This window comes from Mustela nivalis, assembly GCF_964662115.1.
Source record: "Mustela nivalis genome assembly, chromosome: 10".
Classification (NCBI taxonomy): domain Eukaryota; kingdom Metazoa; phylum Chordata; class Mammalia; order Carnivora; family Mustelidae; genus Mustela; species Mustela nivalis.
The window spans coordinates 74854134-74874095 of record NC_139029.1 but is presented as its reverse complement, the minus strand read 5'-3'; the positions used below and the strand labels follow the sequence as shown (position 1 = coordinate 74874095).

At 35.9% G+C, this 19962-nt stretch overlaps 1 protein-coding gene across 26 annotated transcripts in view; it reads left to right on the top strand.

Annotated features, from left to right (window-relative positions):
* The window catches only part of ZNF644 (zinc finger protein 644), a 102048-nt gene that overhangs the window by 13630 nt on the left and 68456 nt on the right, over positions 1 to 19962 (top strand). The window lies entirely within an intron of this gene.

Genomic DNA, 19962 nt, shown 5'->3' with positions numbered 1-19962 from the left:
CAGATAGTAACAGTTGTGGATCCATCCAGGGAAATGGCCCAGATTGATCATCTTGCAAGGACACCTACCCATTAACACAGAATTTCCAGACAGCTTTTATATGTTTCATTTTAAGATGTGACATTATGGATCATTAAACATTTGAGGAACACCCCAGTATGAAAGACGAGGAGATAGAAACAGCAGTTCAAAAGAAAAGAAGTTACTCAAATATGTTTGGAAGTAAGGTAATTGTATATTTGAAACAAGAAAGGAAGCTTGCTATAAGGCAACCCTCAGAAGACAAAAGCTCTTAGACATTTAGAATATGAAATAATAGGATTGGAAATAAAGAATATGAGATACTTAATAGAAGAGTTAGAAGTTTAGAATATTAAATTCTTGTAGAAGATTGGAAGATAAAATTGAGGAAATCTTCCAGAGAGCAGGACAAAAAGAGATGTAAAAAGGAAATTAGAGGATCATACTTGCCAATTCAACATATGAAGGGTAAGAATTACAGGGTGGAAGAAAATGTGTGGAGGAAATTAATAATAATTGAACCAAAAATTTGGGTTTTCACATTGAAAGGTCTTACAGAATGGTCAGCATAGTAATTGAAAAACAACATATCAAAGTATATCATAATGAAATTTCAAACACCAGAAATATAAGGAAGATCCCAATAGCTTTCCCATAGGGAGCATATAAAGGAGATTAGGAATCAGTAACAATGGAAAGGAATCGTTATGGAATAATGCCTTCAAAACTCTTGAAGGAAAGGGGTTTCCAAACTACTAATTCTGTACCTTGCCAAGCTGTCAAGTGTGGGAGTAGGCTAAAATTATGAAACATAAGAGGTCGTTGGAATATTTCCTCCAACTGCACTGTATCTCAGGAAGTTACTAGAGGACATGGACTTTATCAAATGATGAGTTACGTAAAAAAGAGGAATTCTCCAGGAAATAGAATTTAGCATAGGAGAGATGCTAAAATGATGGTGAAGGGAGATCCAGGGAGGGTAGGCTGTACAGCAGTTCTGAAAAATGATGAGTTCAGATTGGGACAAGAAGGAAAGAGGATCTAAATGGTAGGTCTTTAGAAAGACTTGTATGCGAGCACACATGAAATAGGATTTTTGTGACTTTATTCAAAAGGAACATTTATCTGTAGTTTTCCTGTGGTGTCAGTTTTGATATGAAGGTAATAATGACTTAATAAAATGAATTAGGAAATGTTCCTTCCTCTTCTGTTTTGGGGAAGGTTTGAGAAGGATTGGTGTTAATTCTCCAAACTTTGGTTTAAAGGTAGATTGCACCAGAGAATCCATCTAATCCTGTTTTATTTTTGGTAAGTTTTTTCATTACTTCATCTCTTTAATTTGGCATGGGTCTCTTTCGATTTTCTGCCTCTTCTTGATTCAGTTTCAGTAGTTTTTTCTAGAAATTTGTCCGTTTTTTCTGGGTTATTTAATTTGTTGCTATATAGTTGTTCCTAGTGTTCCCATATAATTCTTTTCATTTCTTATTATAACACCAGTAGTATTGATCCTTTTATCATTCTTGATTCTAATAATTTGTCTTTTTTTTCTTGGCCAGCCTAGATGAAGATTTGTAAATTTCATTGACACTTTCAAGGAACCAACTTTTATTGATCTGTATTTTCTGTTCTTAGTTTCATTCATTTAAGCTGTGATCTTTATTATTTTCTTCATCTGCTTCTTTTGGGTTTAGTTTTCTCTTCTGTTTTTTTAAGGTCAAAGGTTAGGTTATTGGTTTGAGATCTTTTTTAATGTAGGCATATATAGTTATAAATTTCCCTTTAAACACTGCTTTCTCGTCATTTAAATTTTGACATGTTGTGCTTTTGTTTGACCTTAACAGATTTTATAATTTTCCTGCGTGATTTCTTTGATCTGTTGGTTATTTAGGAGTTTGTTGCTTAATTTCCACATATTAGTTTCCCATATTTCTTCTGTAACTGCTTTCCAATTTGATTCCATTGTGTTTGGAGCACATAATTTGTATGATTTTATTCCCTTAAAATTTTTGAAATTTGTATTATAGCCTAATATATGGTCTGTATTGGAAAATATGTACACTTGAGAAGAAAGTGTTCTTTTGTTTTGAGTGGAGTATTCTGTAGATGTATGTCAAGTCTAGTTAGTATATAGTGATAGTCTTGTTTCCTTGTGGTTTTTTGTTTTGTTTTGTTTTTTAAAGATTTTATTTATTTATTTGACAGAGAGGGAGAAAGCACAAGTAAGCAGAGCGGCAGGCAGAGGGAGAGAGCGAAGGCTCTCTGCTAAGCAGGGAGCCTGATGTGGGGCTTGATCCCAGGACCTTTAAAGGCAGAAGCTTTAACCCACTGAGCCACTCAGGCGCCCCTATTGTTACTTGTTTTTATCTGTTGTCTATTTTTACTTTCAATTTTATATGTTTCAATTTCATGTGTTTTGAGTCTTTATTGTTAGGAGCATATATGTTTATAGTTGATACATAATTTTTGATGAATTGATTCTTTTATTTTATAAAAGGTCCTTCTCTGTCTCCAGTAATACTTTTTTTCCTTAATATCTATTGTGTCTGATGAGAGTATAGCTACTCCAGCTTTCTTTTGGTTACAGATTTCTTGGTATATCTTCTTCTGTCCTTTTACTTTCAGCTTATTTGAATCTAAAGTGTCTTTGAACCTACAGTGTATCTCTTTTATTATTTTTTGTATGTGTGTGTATCTCTTTTAGATAACATCTAATTGGATTGTGTTTTTTTTTTTTTAAGATTTTATTTATTTATTTGTAAGAGAGAGAGAGAATGAGAGCAAGCACAGGCAGACAGAGTGGAAAGCAGAGTCAGAGGGAGAAGCAGGCTCCCTACGGAGCAAGGAGCCCGATGTGGGACTTGATCCCAGGACGCTGGGATCATGACCTGAGCCGAAGGCAGCTGCTTAACCAACTGAGCCACCCAGGCGTCCCTGGATTGTGTTTTTTTACCCATTCTGTCATTCACTGGTTTTGGATTGGAATGCCCAATTAATTTGAATTTAATGTAGTTACTGATAAGGGAGAATTTATGTCTGCTATTTTGTTGTTTTCTGTGTCTTAAGGTATTTTTCTTTTGTTATTTTATTCCTTTACCATTGCCTTCCTTTTTACTAAATAGATTGTTTTCTAGTACCATTTAAATCCCTTTTTTTTCACTGTTTCTTTTTTTCATTGTGGTTGTCCTGGGAATTGTAGTTAATAACTTATTTCAGTCTAGTTCAGATTAATATTGCTCTTGTATAACTCCATTCCTTCTCTTTCCTTTATGCTATTTTGTCATGCAAATGATGTCTCTATATGTCTTTTAAGTTAGAAGAAAAAAGTTACAAAATTAAAAATTATACTGTCTTACATATTTACCTATTCAGTTACCTTCCCTGTGCTCTTTATTCTTCGGGTAGATTCAAGTTACTGTCTAGTGTCCTTTCATTTCACCCTTTAGTATTTCTTGTGTAGGAGGTCTTGTGGTAACCAGTTCTGTCAATTTTTGCTTATCTGTGAATGTCTTACTTTCATTTTAGTAAAGAATTCTTGGTTGACAGTATTATTTTTTCAGTTTGAATCTGTCTTCCTATTGCCTTTTGGCTTCCATGGTTTCTGATGAGACATTAACTATTAATTTTATGGAGGATCTCTATATGTGACAAGTCACTTATCTGTTGGCTTCTTTCAGGATTCTTGATTCTCTGGTTTTTGAGTTTATATTAGTTCCTCAAGCTTTTTGGATATTAGAGTAATATTTGTCATTAAATTTAGGGAAATTTTCAGTGATCATTTATTCAGCTATTTTTCTGCCCTTTCCCCTCTATTTCTGAGACTCCTGTTATATGTATGTTGGCATGTTTAATGGTGTCCCTCAGGTATCTTAGACTCCTTTTTTTCTTTCCTTTATTTTTCTTTTTGTTTTCAGAGTAGATAATCTCAATCTTCAGATGCACTGAATCTTTCTTCTGCCTGCTCATATCTGCTGCTAAAAACTTATAGTGAATTTTAAATTTTATTTACATTTTTTTGCTTTCCAACTCTAGTTCTGTTTCATTCTTTTACATGATTTCTTTCTGTTTCCTGTTTGTGAGACATCCGTCTCATTCTTTACTTTAGTTCTTTAGACAGATTTCCTTTAGTTCTTTGAACATGTTTAAAATAAGTGATTTGTGAATATTGGCTAGTAAGCCTAAAGTCTGTGTTTCCTCAAGACTTTTTGTTGACTGCTTTTTGTTTGTTTTCCCATGTGTATAAGCCATTCTTTCTCATATTTATGTCTTACCATTTTTTTGTTGAAAACTACATTTTAAATAATGTGGCACCTTTGATAATCAGATTCTCCCCTTCTCAGTGCTTGTTGTTGTTACTGTTTGTTATTTGTTTATTGAACTAATAAACAGATTTTTAAAAGTGAATTCTGTCAAATCTGTTTTCTTTATCATGGGTGGCCACTGAAGTTTCTCTTCAGTTAGCTTAGTGGTCTAATTTTGACAGAGGTGTCCTTAAATGCCTGAAATCTCCCAGTCTCAACATTCAGAACGGAATTTTATAACTTTGCCTTTCTCTTCACTTAGTGCTTGTACAAAGCCACTGGTTAGCCAGAGGTGAGTGCTTAGGACCTTCTCAGGCCTTTCCTGAGTCTGTGAACATCCCTATGCTTACATGTGACCATCTAGATGCTCAGGAATGTATTGCAGCTTTTTTTAGTGCCTGGTTTTTCTTTTTAAGCTCTTTGGTTAGCCTGTTATTTGTCTCAGCTCTTATCTACTGCCTTGGTCAGCTGCAATATGAAACAATTGCCTCAGATAGTTTTTTGACAAACATTCTTGGGGAAAAGTTTTGCTTTGTTTTATTTTTGCATCGGGTGAGCTCTGAGGCCAAATTAAGGTAACTTTAGGAGTGGGGTCTTCCAAGAAACCACCAAACATGTCAAATAATGACAGTCCTCTGGGAATGTAGTAGAGGTGATCTCATCATCTTCTGCGTTCCCCTTTCCCCCATATAGCTGCCAGGCTATTAGTTTTCAACAGGTTTGTGGACTGTTGAGTTTCAAAGCTACTATAGAGCTGCAGTGGCAGGATGGGAATAGGACAAAATAAAATGCTACAAAGTTTGCTGGTCTTAAAGATTTAACCATCTTCTTGAATCAGTTCTCCCCAGATTGCAGCAAGACTTTGGTTAATTTCTCATTTGGAAAATATTGACTCTTTTTTTGCCATTGTTCTTGTTGATTTAATGGCGGTGATGATTTTCAAATGCCCTTTTTTTTTTTTTTTTTTTTTTTTTTTTTTTGCCAGTCTTACTCTTGAGTTTCAAGAGTTCTATTTTAGAGTCTTGTTATGTAGTTTACAAACATTTTCTCCAACTCTGTCACTTGTTTTTTAATCCTCTTAACAGGATCTTTCACAGAGTAAATAAAAGATTTTTGCTTATTTTTTTCTTTTATGGATGATACTTTTGGTGATATTTCTAAGAATTCCTTTTCTAGGTCTAGATACTGATGATTTCTGTCTTCTACAGGAATAATAGATTACATTTAACATTTAAATCTATAATCCATTTTAAATTAATATTGGTATAGAGTGTGAGATTTAAGTTGGTATTCTTTTTTATTTTATTCTCTCTGTATATTCAGTTGCTCCAGCACCAGTTGTAGAAAAGACTTTTTCCCCCCATTAAACTGCTTTTACATTTTTGTGATAAAGTAAGCTAGCCATCCTCATGTAGGGGTTTGAGGAGATTATAGAAAATATAGATGAATTCTAGAGAGTTAATTCATTCTCTTATATAGGAGGCAGTTAGATCCAACATGAAAAACCAGTATAACCAAATTGTTTAGAAATCAGGTAGGGGGAGGAATGTTTAGAGAAGAGGTGGTGGGTAGTGCTAGTTTTCATACAAGCTTTGTTTGATTCTTAAAATATGCATTTGTGTAATTTTAATTAAAATAAAACCAATACTATAAGGTAATGCCAGTGCTTAGGGGAAATTTTAAAACCATAAATGTCTGTATTTTTAATTTTGAAATGTTTTTAATGTGGAAAAAATACTCAGAATAATGCATGGTAAGAAATATAAAACTTAAGAGTGCAGAAGTGTGTACCTGCTTAACTAACCCTAGAATTAAAACATTGGCAGTTCCTCCATTCTTTTCCCTTCCAGTCAGACCTCCGCCTCTGTCCTTGGGAGACAACCATCAAACCTTTTATGGTAGCCACATTTTTGTTTTATATTTTTGCTACTTTTTGAAATATACATTTTTTTCCTATATGAAATTTATATAAATGGATCTTGGCTTTTCCAGCATTGTTTGTGAGATTCATGTCTGTTTTTGCATGTAAGTATAGTTCATTCAATTTTATGGCTATGCAGGTATACCTCATTTTATTGCACTTCGCTTTGTTGAGCTTTGCAAATGGTGTTTTTTGTTTTGTTTTACAAATTTAAGGTTTGTGGCTACCCTGTATCTAGCAAGTCTATTGGTGCCATTTTTCCAACAGCATTTGCTGCCTTCATCTTTTTGTCACATTTTGGTAATTCTTGTGAAATTTCAAACTTTATTTCTGATGGTGATCTGTGATCAGTGATTGTTGATGCTATTATTGTAATTGTTTTGGTGTGCCACAAACCACAGCCATATGAGATGGCAAACAGTAAATGTTTTGTGTGTTCTGACTCCTCCATTGACTGGCTGTTTTCCTGTCTCTCTCCTTTAACTTGGGCCTCCCTATTCCCTGAGAGACAGTGTTGAAATTAAGCCAATTAATAACCCTATAATGGCTTCTAAGTTTTTAAGTGAAAGGAAGAGTTGTGCATCTCTCACATAAATCAGAAGCTAGAAATGATTAAGCTTGGTAAGGAATGCATGTCAAAGGCTGAGATAAGGCCAGAGGGTAAGCCTCTTGCACCAGTTAGTCGAGGTATGAGTGCAAAGGAAAAGTTCTTGTAGGAAATTATAAGTGAATACACTAGTGAACACGAGAATGATGAGAAAGTGAAACAGCCTAATTGCTGATGTGGAGAACACATCAGTGGTCTGGATAGATCAAACCAGGCACAACATTCCCTTAAGCCATAGCTTAATCCAGAGCAATAGGCCCTAACTCTCTTTAGTTCTGTGGAGGCTAAGAGAGGTGGGAAGGCTGCAGAAGAACTGTTTGAAGCTAGCAGTTTGGTTTACAAGGTTTAAGGAAAGAAACCTTTAGAACCTAAGAGGGCAAGATGAAACAGCAAGTGATGATGTAGAATCTGCAGCCAGTTCTTCAGAAGATTTCTAGCTCAGATAATTAACAAAGATGGCTACACTAAATGACAGATTTTCAAAGTAAACCAAGCAGCCTTATATTGGAAGAAGATGCCATATAGGACTATCATAGTTAGAGAGGAAAAGCCAGTGCTTAGCTTCAAAGTTTCAAAGTGCTGGCTGACTCTTCTTGGGGGGCTAATGCAGCTGATGACTTTAAGTTGAAGCCAGTGCTCATTTACTATTATAAAAATCTTAGGGCCCTTAAGAATTGTGCTAAATCTGCTCTGCCTGTGCTGTATAATAGAATAACAAAGCCTGGTTGATAGCGTATTTTTTTTATAACTGTTTCACTGACTATTTTAAGCCTACTCTTCAGACCTACTGCTTAGATAAAAAGATTCCCTTGTAAATATTATCTCTCACTGACAGTGCACTTCATTAAGAGCTCTGACAAAGGTGTACAGTGAGGTCAATGTTTTCATGCCTGCTAACCCAACATCAGTTCTGCAGCCCATGGATCAGGAAGTAAATTCAACTTTCAAGCCTTGTTGTTTTAAAAGTACATTTTGTAAGACTGTAGCTGCCATAGATAGTGACTCCTGATAGATGTGGACCAAGTAAATTGAAAACCTGGATTCAGGGCACCTGGGTGACTCAGTTAAGTGGTTGCCTTCGGTCAGTAGATATGGATCCTGAGTACCCTGAATGCTAAGGTTAGCATATAAAGAATTCAAAGCACCTTTTCTAACTATATTACAAATATTAAAAGAAAATAAATTCAGGGATACCTGGGTGGCTCCGTCAGTAAGTCAGTTAAGTAACTGCTCAGGTAATGATCCCAGAGTCCTGGGACTGAGTCCCACACCAGGCTCCCTGCTCAGCAGGGAGGCTGCTTCTCCCTCTCCCTCTGTTCTCCCCTCTTTTCATGCTCTCTTTCACACACTCTCTCAAATAAATAAAATCTTGAAAAAAGGAAACCTGGATTCACCATTCTCGATACCATTAAAAACATTGTTAATTCATGAGAAGTGATCAAAATAAAGACATAAATAGGAATTTGGAAGAAGTTGAATTCAACCTTATGGATGACTTGGAAGGTTCAGGACTTCAGTGGAGGCAGTAATTGCAGATGTGGTGGAATCAACGGGAGAACTAGAAATGGAACTTGAAGATGTGACTGAATGGCTGCAATTGCATGATAAAGCTTGAACTGATGAAGAGTTGCTTCATAGGATGAGTGAAGAAGAAAATGCTTTCTTCAGATGAAATCTGTTCCTGGTGATGATACTGTGAAGACTGTTGAAATGATAACAAAGGAAATACATATTACATACACACTTAGTTGATAAAGCAGCATCAGGGTTTGAGAGGATTTGGCTCTAATTTTGAAAGAAGTTCTACTCTGGGTAAAATGTTACCAAACAGCATCACATGCTACAGCGAAATAGTTCATGAAAGGAAAGAGTCAGTAGTTGTGGCCAACTTCATTGTTTTTTTTTTAAGAAATTGCCACAACCATTCTAATCTTCAGGAATCACCACCCTAATTAGTCAGCTGCCATCAAGATTGAGGCAAGACCCGCAAAAAGATTGACTCGATGATAATCTGGAAAATGGTTAGCATTTTTTAGCAATAAAATATTTTAAAATTAAGGTATATGCTTTTTAGAAGACATACTGCTATTGCACACTTAATGAACTATAGTATAGTGTAAACACACTTTTTATGTACTAGGAAACCAAAAAATTCACTTGACTTGCTTTTACGGTTTTGCTATAGTGTGGCAGTGTGGAACTGAACCCACGCTGTCTCTGAGGTGTGCCTGTATCGTAGGGGACATTATATGAATAGCCCACAATTCATTCTGTTAGTGATAGAAATTTGGATTGTTTCTACTGTTTGGGCTTTCATGAATAATCCTGCTGTGTATTTCTTGTACATGTCTCTAATGCACATATGCACACATTTATATTTAGTAAATTTTTTGGAGTTAAATAGCCTAGTTTTAGAGTGTATTTATGTTTAATTTCAGAGGATATTAAAAACTTCCTTCCCAAAGTGTTCTGTAACAATTTATAATCTCATCAACACTTTTGCACTTCATCTTCACCAACACCTTCACCAATATTTTGTATTGTTAATCTTTAATTTTAGCAATTTTAGTGGATGTGTAGTGTTTTTATTTCCCATTTCCCTGATTCCAAATGTGATTGTATCTTTTTATATATTTATTGACCAGGTTTTATAAATATTTTGTGTATATTTGAAAAGAATGTGTTTTGCAGTACAAAACGGGTACGGTATTTATATACGTGTCAAGTCAGTTTTGTTAAGCATGTTTAAAACTTCTACATTCTCACCAATTTAATTGCAGCATGTTGGCTCAATTAGAGATGTGTTAAAATTTTCTACTGTTATTATGGATTTATCTTTCTTGTGTTACTGCCCATTTTTGCAAATTTAGAATTGTTTCTGAAATGTTTTTGATGAGTTGAACATTTTATCATCATTATTTTTTGTTGTCTTTAGTAATTCTCTTTGCTTTGCAGTCTGCCTTAATTAATAACAATATAGCTACACGGGCCTTGTAGTTAGTGTTTAAGTGGTTCATTCCCACCCCCCCAACCTTTATTTTAAGTTTTTCTGTGCCTTTTTGTTTCAGAATTGTTTCATGTATCCACCATATCAGTTTTTCTTTCAATCTGATCTAACACTTCATCTTTTACTTACAGTATAAAGTTTGTTTAGATTTCTTGTGATTATTGATGTATTGGGGCATAAATGTGCAATCTAATGTGCTTTCTATTCTGTTATGTTCTTTTTCTTAACTTTCTTGCTGTCTTATTATTCTTTTCTCCCCCCATCTTTTTTTAAACTATTTTGTCTGTAGCCACAAACCTCACAAAGGCATTTTTATCTGAAAATAATCTTTTTTTAAATTTGCCTTAATTGGGGCGCCTGGGTGGCTCAGTGGGTTAAGCCGCTGCCTTCAGCTCAGGTCATGATCAGGGTCCTGGGATCGAGCCCCGCATCAGGCTCCTTGCTCAGCGGGAACCCTGCTTCTCTCTCTGCCTCTGCCTGCCTTTCTGCCTGCTTGTGATCTCTGTCTCTCTCTCTCTGTCAAATAAATAAATAAAACCTTTAAAAAAAATTCACCTTAATTTTGAAGGAAATTGTTACAGGATATAGAAGGTGTTGCTCTAGTATGTCCCATTTTTTTTCTGATGATGTAAACCATTACTTGTGTTGTCATTGTCATTTCCTATATGTAGCCATTTTCCCCTGGCTGCTCTTAAGGTTTTCCCTTCAGTCTTTTAACAGTCTAACTGTGATATGTGTGTAGAAATGGTTCTTGATATCTATCCTACTTGGGTTTGTTGAGATTCTTGGATCTATAAATTAATGTTTTCTATCATCTGAGATGTTTTTGGTTATTTCTTCAACAAACATTATTTTGAACCTTTTTTATTCTCTTCTGTTGCATCTTGTACATCAGTGTTGAGTTGGGTTATATTAATGTTGGACTGCCTGATACTGTCCTCTTGGCCTCTGAGACTGGTAATTTTTTCTTCATTCATTTTATTCTGTTCTTTGGACAGTAATTTATTGCCATATTTCAAGCTCACTGATTATTTTTCTGCCTCTAATCACCCTCTTCTGTTAATATTTTAATTGTAGTTATTTTACCTTTCAACTTTTTCTTTATGGTTTTTATCAATCTTTGAATCTATTTTCTTTTTTTGCTTTTTTTTTTTTTTTTAAAGACCTTATTCATTTTTCAGAGAGAGAGAGCACAAGCAGGGGGAGCAGCAGGCAGAACATGTAGAGGGAGTAGCTGGCTCCCCACTGAGCAGGGAACCCAATACAGGACTTGATCCCTGGACCCTGGGATCATCACCTGAGCTGAAGGCAGTTGCTTAACTGACTGAGCCACTCAGGCATCCCTGAATTTATTTTCTTTTAATATTTGTAATATAGTTAGAAAAGCTGCTTTGAATTCCTTATATGTTAACCTTAACATTCAGGATACTCAGGATAAGTATCTATTGACTCCCCCTTTTTTCCCAAGTATGGATCACAGTTTACTGTTTCTTTGTGTATGATATAATTTTGCTCAATAACTGGACATTATGAATATGTTTTAGTGACTCTGCTTTCTTTTAATGTTCTTCTGGGAATTGGGTGAAATTTATAGTCTGATTTTGACGCTTGCCCTGTGATTTTCTTGCTCCTAGAGATGCCACTAATTTCCATGTGTTCTCTTGGTCTTGAGTTCTGTTCTCTGGCACTTCAGCCTTATAAGGCTTCAGCTTCCTGTTGCCCAAATTATGCACACTTGAGAAATTCATGCTGTTGAAAAAGCATCAATAGTATGGCTCTATTTTTCAAGTGTAAATATACTGACCTCTGCTAACTCTTTCCCCTTGACCCCTTCAGTTGTTCTTTGTGCATACATAACATACATCAGTCATCCAGTCATTTGGGCAAAATTTATACTGAGAATTTTTGTTTGCTTCTCTGGTTCTTACTGCCATATTCTTTCACTTAAATTTCCATTTAAATTTTCAGCTGCCTTTCTAGGCTTAAGTTCTGAGCCCTATGGTAATATCTTTTTCCAGAGATGATTTTTGTTTGCACCATACAAACAAAGTAATGTCAACCATTACTTGTATTATATGAGATCTCCAGCAGTCTGGGATTACTTTAATTAAATTTTAGGGATTGAGTTTATTTTTTCACCTAAATATCTTTAGGTAGGGCTGCAGTACTTGCAAGGGCTTGTTTCTTTCTTGCTCACTAGAGTTTAGTCCTTTGGGGTCTCAGCTCAAATAGTGGGCAGCAGTTAGCATGGTTCCCACCTTTTCTGAACCTTGCATTCCCCTTTTGGTTCCCTAACTCTGTAACGATGTTAGAAATAACCATCAGTTTCTCAGCTACCTCATCTGGATTGGCAAAACAAACTTTCAAGGCAAAAGTATCCTTGGGTGCTGGGTTGTTGTTTTTTTTTTTTTTAAGATTTTATTTATTAGAGAGAGAGTGAGCATGGGAGTGGGTGGGTGGGAGAGGGGAGAAGCAGACTCCCTATTGAGCAGGGAGCCCAAAGGGAGTCTCATTCCCAGGACCCCAGGATTGTGACCTGAGCTGAAGGCAGCCACTTAACCAACTGAGCCACCTAGGCACGCCAGGGTGCTGAGTTTTTATCAATAGGTTTCCATCTTCGATCCTGGCCTGGTCATTCTTTACTGTTGTGTCAGCTTTTCGGTGCCTTTGGTGACTGTTTTTAATATTTTGTTCAGTTTCTCTAGTAGGTTTCAGTAGAAGGATTGATAAATATTTGAATATTCTGCTATTAACTGCAGTTATTTCAGACATGTTTGGATTGATAGGTGCGTATCATTGTGATAATGTTTATATCTCATGGCTTGGGTTTTTTCTTTGGTGGCTTCATTCCTAATTATGTTAGGAGGTGGCAGAGATAGCTACTGGCTGCTCTGACATGCATAATTCTCCTAGCTCTTATTTCCACTGAAGAGTATACCTTTCCTAGTACTTGTAGACATCTTGAGAAGGAGTTTTAATTTCCTACTCTGGCCTATATTCTCATCCATGAAAAAATTACTGTGGCTACTTGAGGAATACTCATCAGTGTAGGTGTCAATTGTTCATTCCTCAGTTCAGGGCTGTGTGATGGGTACCATTTTAACAGTTGAGTAAAAGTGTTTTATTAATGGGCAGTCAGGGTGCTATTAACATAAATAGGAAAAGGAATGTTAGGTGAGATAACAGATTGCTCTGTAATAGTTTTCATAGATTTTTGGAGTATCCTGAAAATTTTCATTATATGATTGAATCTGGTAAAGCTGTCTAAGAACAGAATTTCATAAAAAAAAATAGTAGTTGACTGGTAACATTACTTGTAAAAAACGATTTTGCTCAGTTTATATGTCTCTTGAGATTAACAAACTGACAAAATGTTTGTAGAGTCACTGCTAATAAAATAGTAAAGTAGACATTTATGTCTTTTTTTCCCTTTTAAAAATTAAGATCTAGGCCAATTATTAATCTAAACTTAATCTTCTAGAGATAGAGATAATTTAATCTGCTATTTTAGGATAAAGTATCAGTTAGCTATTACTGTGTAAGAAACTACTCTAAAACTTGGTGGTTTAAAACAATGTGTTTATTATTAAAACAAGTCTGTGAGTCAGCTGGGAAGTATTTCTGGTCTTGGCTGGGCTCATTTATGGATCTGCAGTTAGCAGCAGTTCAGGAACTGCTGCTCTTGGCTGGGTTCTCTAGGCTGGCCTGTGGTGGGACATTTGGGCTGTCTTGTTTCCTGCAGCAGATTAGATGGGGCTTTTTCTTACGGTGGTAACAGGATTCTAAGAGCAGAAGCCTGCAAGGTCTCTTGAGGTCTAACTCAGAATTGGTAAACTGACATGCATATATTCTATTGGTCTTCTTTAAAAGGAAGCCTAGAGTTAAAGGGTGGGGGGAACCATTCTGCCTCTTGATGGGCGAAACTGCAAAGCCTCATTGCCAAATGTATGGATAATGGAGTAGTATAGAATTGAGGCTATTTTTGCAGACAGATTTTTTGATTCATGCTGTAAAGCTCATTTCTGTGCTCTTGGTTGAGCACTATTATATTTCAGTAGGAATGGTGTCTGAGTATAGAAGACAGGTATAAATTAAATGCATCACTCTGTTTGGAGGTCCATATGACTCTAGTTATCTTGTTTTGTAGGATATATCTGATGATATTTTGGAAGCATTGCTCATGCATTGAATTACCAATTGCAGAGTAATTGTAGTACCAGTGATAGGTGTTGAAAGATGAGTGATTTTTGCATCTGTTCTCTTTGGGTTATAAATGATGGTATTCTTTTTGTGCTCATTATTATTACTCTAACTTCTTTGAGATTTCATTGTTTCCCCAAGTTTATTAATATTTACATATTGTGATCTTAAATGGATTTGTTGAAGTGTATTTGACATATAATAAATCTTAAATTTTACGTGTATAATATGAATAGATTTGGTATCTATATACACCTATGAAACCATCACCACAATCAAGATAATAAACGTATCCTTTACCCTCAAAACTTTCCTTGTGCCCCTTTCTAGTTCTTTCATACTTACTGCCTTTCCCCTTATTCAGTATATAATCTTTTTGTCTACATTTTTTTTTACTCATCATAGTTATTTTCAGGTTCATCCACATTGCATGTATCATTAGTTCACTCTTTTTCCATTATAAAGCTATAATGCAAGGGTTCACATGTTCATGGATGTTTTTTCCTTCAGCTTTTGGCTATTACAAATAAAGAACATTTGTATGTAAGTTTTTATGTGAACATATGCTTTCATTTCTTTGGGTGAATATGTAGGAGAGTGGAATGACTGATCATATATGCAGTAAGTGTATACTTGACATTTTTTTTTTAATGTCAAAACTACTTTTTACAAAGTAGTTGTACCATTTATCTTCCTGTATGAGTGTATGAGTATTTCAGTTCCTTCACACATTTATCAGCATTTGGTATGGTTGGTCTTGTTAATTTGAGCCATTGTTATAGTTGTGTAGTGATAATTCATTATGGCTTAAGTTTGTACTTTTCTAATGAAAAGCGGTAGTATATTTTCATATACTTAACATTCGTATATCTTTGATGAAAGATTTCACCAAAAGATTTGTGGCTTCAAATCTTCTGCCCATTTTTTGATTGGCTTGTTTTGTTTTAATTGAGGTTTTAAAAATGGATTTATTGAGAAATAATTGACATGTAGTGAAGTACAAAGTGGACAGTATAAGTTTTGAGGTATGTATAGTATACAGTTGGGAAGCTATCACCACACAAACAAGACACTGAATATATTTATCACTCCTGAAAGTTTCCTCATGCCTTTTTGTGATTCTTCCCTTCTGAGCCACATTTCCCCTTTTGGGTCTGTCTTTCAAAAGCATTTAGTCTAGGGTTACTCTAGTCAGTGCTACCTGAATTAAGAGGTTTTTCCACTCTGTCTGAAGGAAGCAGGTCTTATTTTTGGCTTTGTGTGAGACTAGGGCAGTGATTCTTGTCATCCTTTTGAGTGTCTCTTTCCTTGGCCTCGGGCTTGTTTTAATAATATGGGTGTTCTCGCTCTGTGCAGATGTCTTCTCTAGTACTCTGCCCTGCAGTCCCTAGCTGTCTTAGCTTTGGACTTCCAGTTAAGTCTCCTCAACTCAGAAACCACCAGATTCAAGCCTGGGTATCCTGTCTCGGGTGAGGGTCTGTAGTAAGTTGGGGTCATTGGAGGGTGTATTTACCTTATCTATTTCCCTTCTCTTGGGGTTCACCCTCTGTATTTGCCTATCTAATATCTGAAAACTGTCATTTCATATATAGGTCTGGTTTTTTAGGGTTTTCAGATGGAGGGCAAACTCAGTCCCTGTTAATCCATGTTGGCCCTTATATGTATTTTTTTTTCTTGGTACTTATTTTTTAAATGGTATTAAAAAAAAGATTGTTTACCATCTTAACCATTTTAGTGTACAGTTCAGTAGTGTTAAGGATATTCACATGTTGTGCACCAGATCTCTAGAAATTCCTATTTTGCAAAATTGAAACTCTGTACCCATTAAACTCTAATTTTATCACCCCCTTACTTCCAACCCTTGATTAGCAACCTTTTTACTTTTTTCTGTGATTTCGACTACTATAAATACTCAATATGAGTGGAATCATACCGTGTTTGCCCTTTGTGGTTGGCTTATTTTACTTAGTGTCATGTTCTCGAGGTTTATCCTTAATGTGACTTGTGATTGGATTATTTTTAAAGGCTGCACAGTATTCCATTCCAGTGCTTCATGTATATACCACATTTTCCTTACCTGTTCCTCTGTCTGTGAACTTTCGCTTGCTTCTCCCACTTGACTGTTGTGAATAATGCTAGTGAGCATGGGTATGTAAATCTGTCTTTGAGATCCTACTTAGAATTCTTTTGGATATATACCCAGAATTGGGATTTCTCAATCATAGGCCAATTCTATTTTTAATTTTTTTGAAGATGTATTTATTCTTTTGAGAGAGAGAGAGTGTATGCATGCAAGCAAACGGAAAGGAAGAGGGGAAGCCGACTCCCTGCTAAGCAGAGAGCCTCACCTGGGGCTTGATCTCACCACCCTGAGATTGTGACTTAAGCTGAAACCAAGAGTTGGACACAACCAGACGAGCCACCCAGACACCCCTGTAAATGAGATTTTCATAATTTTGTTGTCCAGTTTGGTCATTATTAGTGTATAGAAATGCAACTTATCTTCACATGCTGATATTCTGAAATTTTGCTGAAATCATTTATTAGAGTAAATTTTTAAGACTCTTTAATATCTTCTACCTAAAAGGTCATGTTGTTAGCAGATAATTTTACTTTTTCCTTTCCAGTTTTGAGATCATTTGCTTCTTTTTTCCTATCTGTTTGCCCTGACTAGTACTTCAGTACCATGTTGAATAGAAGTAGCAAGAGTAGGTAGGTACTCTTGATCTCAGGGTTGTGAGTTAGGGCCCCAAATTGGGTGTAGAGATTATTTAAAAACAAAATCTTTTTTTTTTTTTTTTTAAGATTTTATTTATTTATTTATTTAACAGACAGATCACAAGCAGGCAGAGAGGCAGACAGGGGGTTGGTGGGGCGGGGTGGGGGGGAAGTCTCCCTGCTGAGCAGAGAACCAGATGTGGGGCTCAATCCCACGGCCCTGAGATCATGACCTGAGCCGAAGGCAGAGGCTTAAACCAGCAACCCAGGCGCCCCATAAAAAAAAAAAAAAAAAAAAAAAAAAAAGAATAGGCACCCTTCCTTCTTAATCTTAGAGGAAAATAAAATCTTTACGTCTTTCACTATTGAGTGTGATGCTAGCTGTGAGCCTTTCACTTATGGCATTTATTATGTTGAGGGTAGTTTTCTTCTATTCCTAGTTGAGTGTTTCTGTCATGAAAAGGTATTGGGTTTTGACAGATGCTTTCTCTGCACCATTTAAGATGATCATGTGGTTTCTGTCCCTCATTCTGTTAATACGGTGTATTCCGTTGATTTTCATTTGTTGAACCATTCTTGCATTCCAGGAATAAATCCACCTTAGTCAATGTGTAGAATTCTTTTCATGTGTTAATTTTGGTTTTTAGTATTTTATTGAGGATTTTTGCTCAGTATTCATCCAGGGATATCAATCTGTTGTTTTCTCATTGTGTCCCACACTCACCTAAACAGTATTTTAATTACACTTTTTAGGTATGGGTTTAAAAAGTACTTCCTATCAAGCTTCATTATAAATTCCCCATTAAAATATATAGTATTTACAGTGACTTGGTTTGGCTCTCTGGGGAACAAAGTGTTTTTTTTCTCAGACTTTGAAATATTACAGAGAAAAATAAAAAAGAACTAAAGTCAAAGGTTACTGTCTTTGTGTGGTGTTTAACATTTAAAGCATTTTAAAGTATAGGTAAGTGGCATTAAGTGCATTCACACTGTTGTGCAAACGTGTATATCCTTGTATTAGTCTACTAGAGTAGACTCATTCCTGCACTGTGTTCTCAGGTACATGAGTGATAATTCCTTTCCCACTTGCTATTGTTTTGTAAGGGGTGCCTGGGTGGCTCAGTTGGTTGGGCAACTGCCTTCGGCTCAGGTCATGATCCCAGAGTCCTTGGGATCCCACTGACTTGGTGGCTTGAGCAACAAATTTATTTTCTCACAGTTCTGGAGGCTACAAGTCCAAAATTAAGGTGTTAGGTTTATTTGAGGCTTCTCTCTTCTCAAGATGGCTATTTTCTTTCTGTGTCCTTACATGGCATTTCCTCTGTGCATGCATTTCCTTGGTGCATGTGTCTTTTTCTTCCTGTAAGGACGCCAATTCTATTGGATTAGGGCCCCATCCTTATGTCCTTATTTAACCTCAGTTAACCTTTTTGAAGGCCCTTTCTGCAAATGCAGTTACATTGGGAACTAGGGTTTCAACATATGAATAATCAGTTCATAACACCTTTTATGTAGTGCTTCTGGTTTATTTCCTAGAAAACCTACCATCATCAGCATAGTCGTTTCTTACTGTTGTTCTAACAAATTATCACAATGTAGGTTGCTTTAAACAACAAACTTACTGTCTGTCAATTCTAAAAGCCAGAAGTCTGAAATTGGTTTCACTGGGCAGAAATCAAGGTGTCAGCGGTGTTATTCTTTCCAGAAATTCTAGGGGAGGCTCTATCCCTTGCCTCTCTCAATTTCTGGTGGCTACTCACATTCCTGACTATGAGTTCAATCTTCAAGGCCAATATTTTCAAATCTCTCTCTTCTCTGTCCTTGCAGTCTCTGTGTATAGTGAAATTTCCTCATCTCCCTCTTTATAAGAATACATGTGATTGAAGTTAGGGCCCACTCAGATGATCCAGGATAATCCCTCCATCTCAAAATTTTTAATTTAATCACATCTGTAAAGACTTTTCTTTTGGGGGGAAGGGTCATATAAGGTAATATGCACAGATTCTGGGGATTCGAATGTGGATTCTCTTGCAGGGCCATTTTTTTTTTCATCCCATTACACTCAGCAATTCATAGTAGACTTTTAGTGTTCTTACTGTGATTTATAGCTTAGCTTGTAATAGGTCACAGTATCCAGTTATGGGTAGGTAAAGATTGGGGGCAGTGGGTGGCCGAGAGAATATTCTCGCCTCTTCTAGACATTATGAGGAAAACTCCAGGTCTGTGGTTCTAAGTGGTCTGTGGTCCTGGAAATAACATCACCTTAGGACTTTACTAGAAATGCAAATCACTGGGCTCTAATTTAGAATTACTGAATCAGGAACTTTGAGGGTGGAGGCTAGCAGTCTGTGTAACAGGCCCTCTGGGTGATGCTAATATATGCTAAAGTTTGAGAAACAGTTTGTTAGACTGTTGACATTATTAGTGTTAAGACCATATTCACCTCCTTTTCTAGCTCTTTTCTGCTTCAGTCTAATACTTCAACGAGTCTAGGATTTATAGTCCACAAAGTTTGTTTTCTGTAGGGATGCAAACATTTAGTACTGTAATCTTGGTATTGATGATCAGTGAAATTAATTAATACACTCAATAAAAGTTTGCACTGGGCTGATTTTTTATCAGTTGTGTTTTTACTTAGATAAAGTTATTTCATAAAGAAATATTATTGGATTCAGAAGTGTTGTGAATTTTTTTTCTAATCTTTAAGTGGGCCTACACTGTTGTACTTTTACTATGTGCCACCCAGTGAAATGATGAAATAAGATGAATGAATTCTTATCCTCCATGTGTCCATACTGTAGTTCAGAAAACGTCTAAGTGAACAGCTGATACAGAGTTATCACCAGTTTCTGTATCAATTGAGAAACAACGTAACTGTGAAGAAATTGAAAAGGGATCTTTCAAGGTGACTAAACTAATTATTGCAAAACTAGTAAAAAAGGTTTTAGCAAAATTAAAGAGAGACAGAAAGTAGAATAGTTCACTATGTGAAGCAGTGAGAAAGCTGAGAAGGCAAGGGGGCTGTTCTGGAATTTGAAGGAGTTTAGTATTAGAAACCTGCAGTGAATGGGAAAGTAAAGATTGGAGATAATTGATAAGAATGAGATCATTGGTGAGTACTGTTGAAGGACTTGAATCATAGATTTGATACCCTCAGGATAGCCATTGGAAAATTATACCTTACATGATT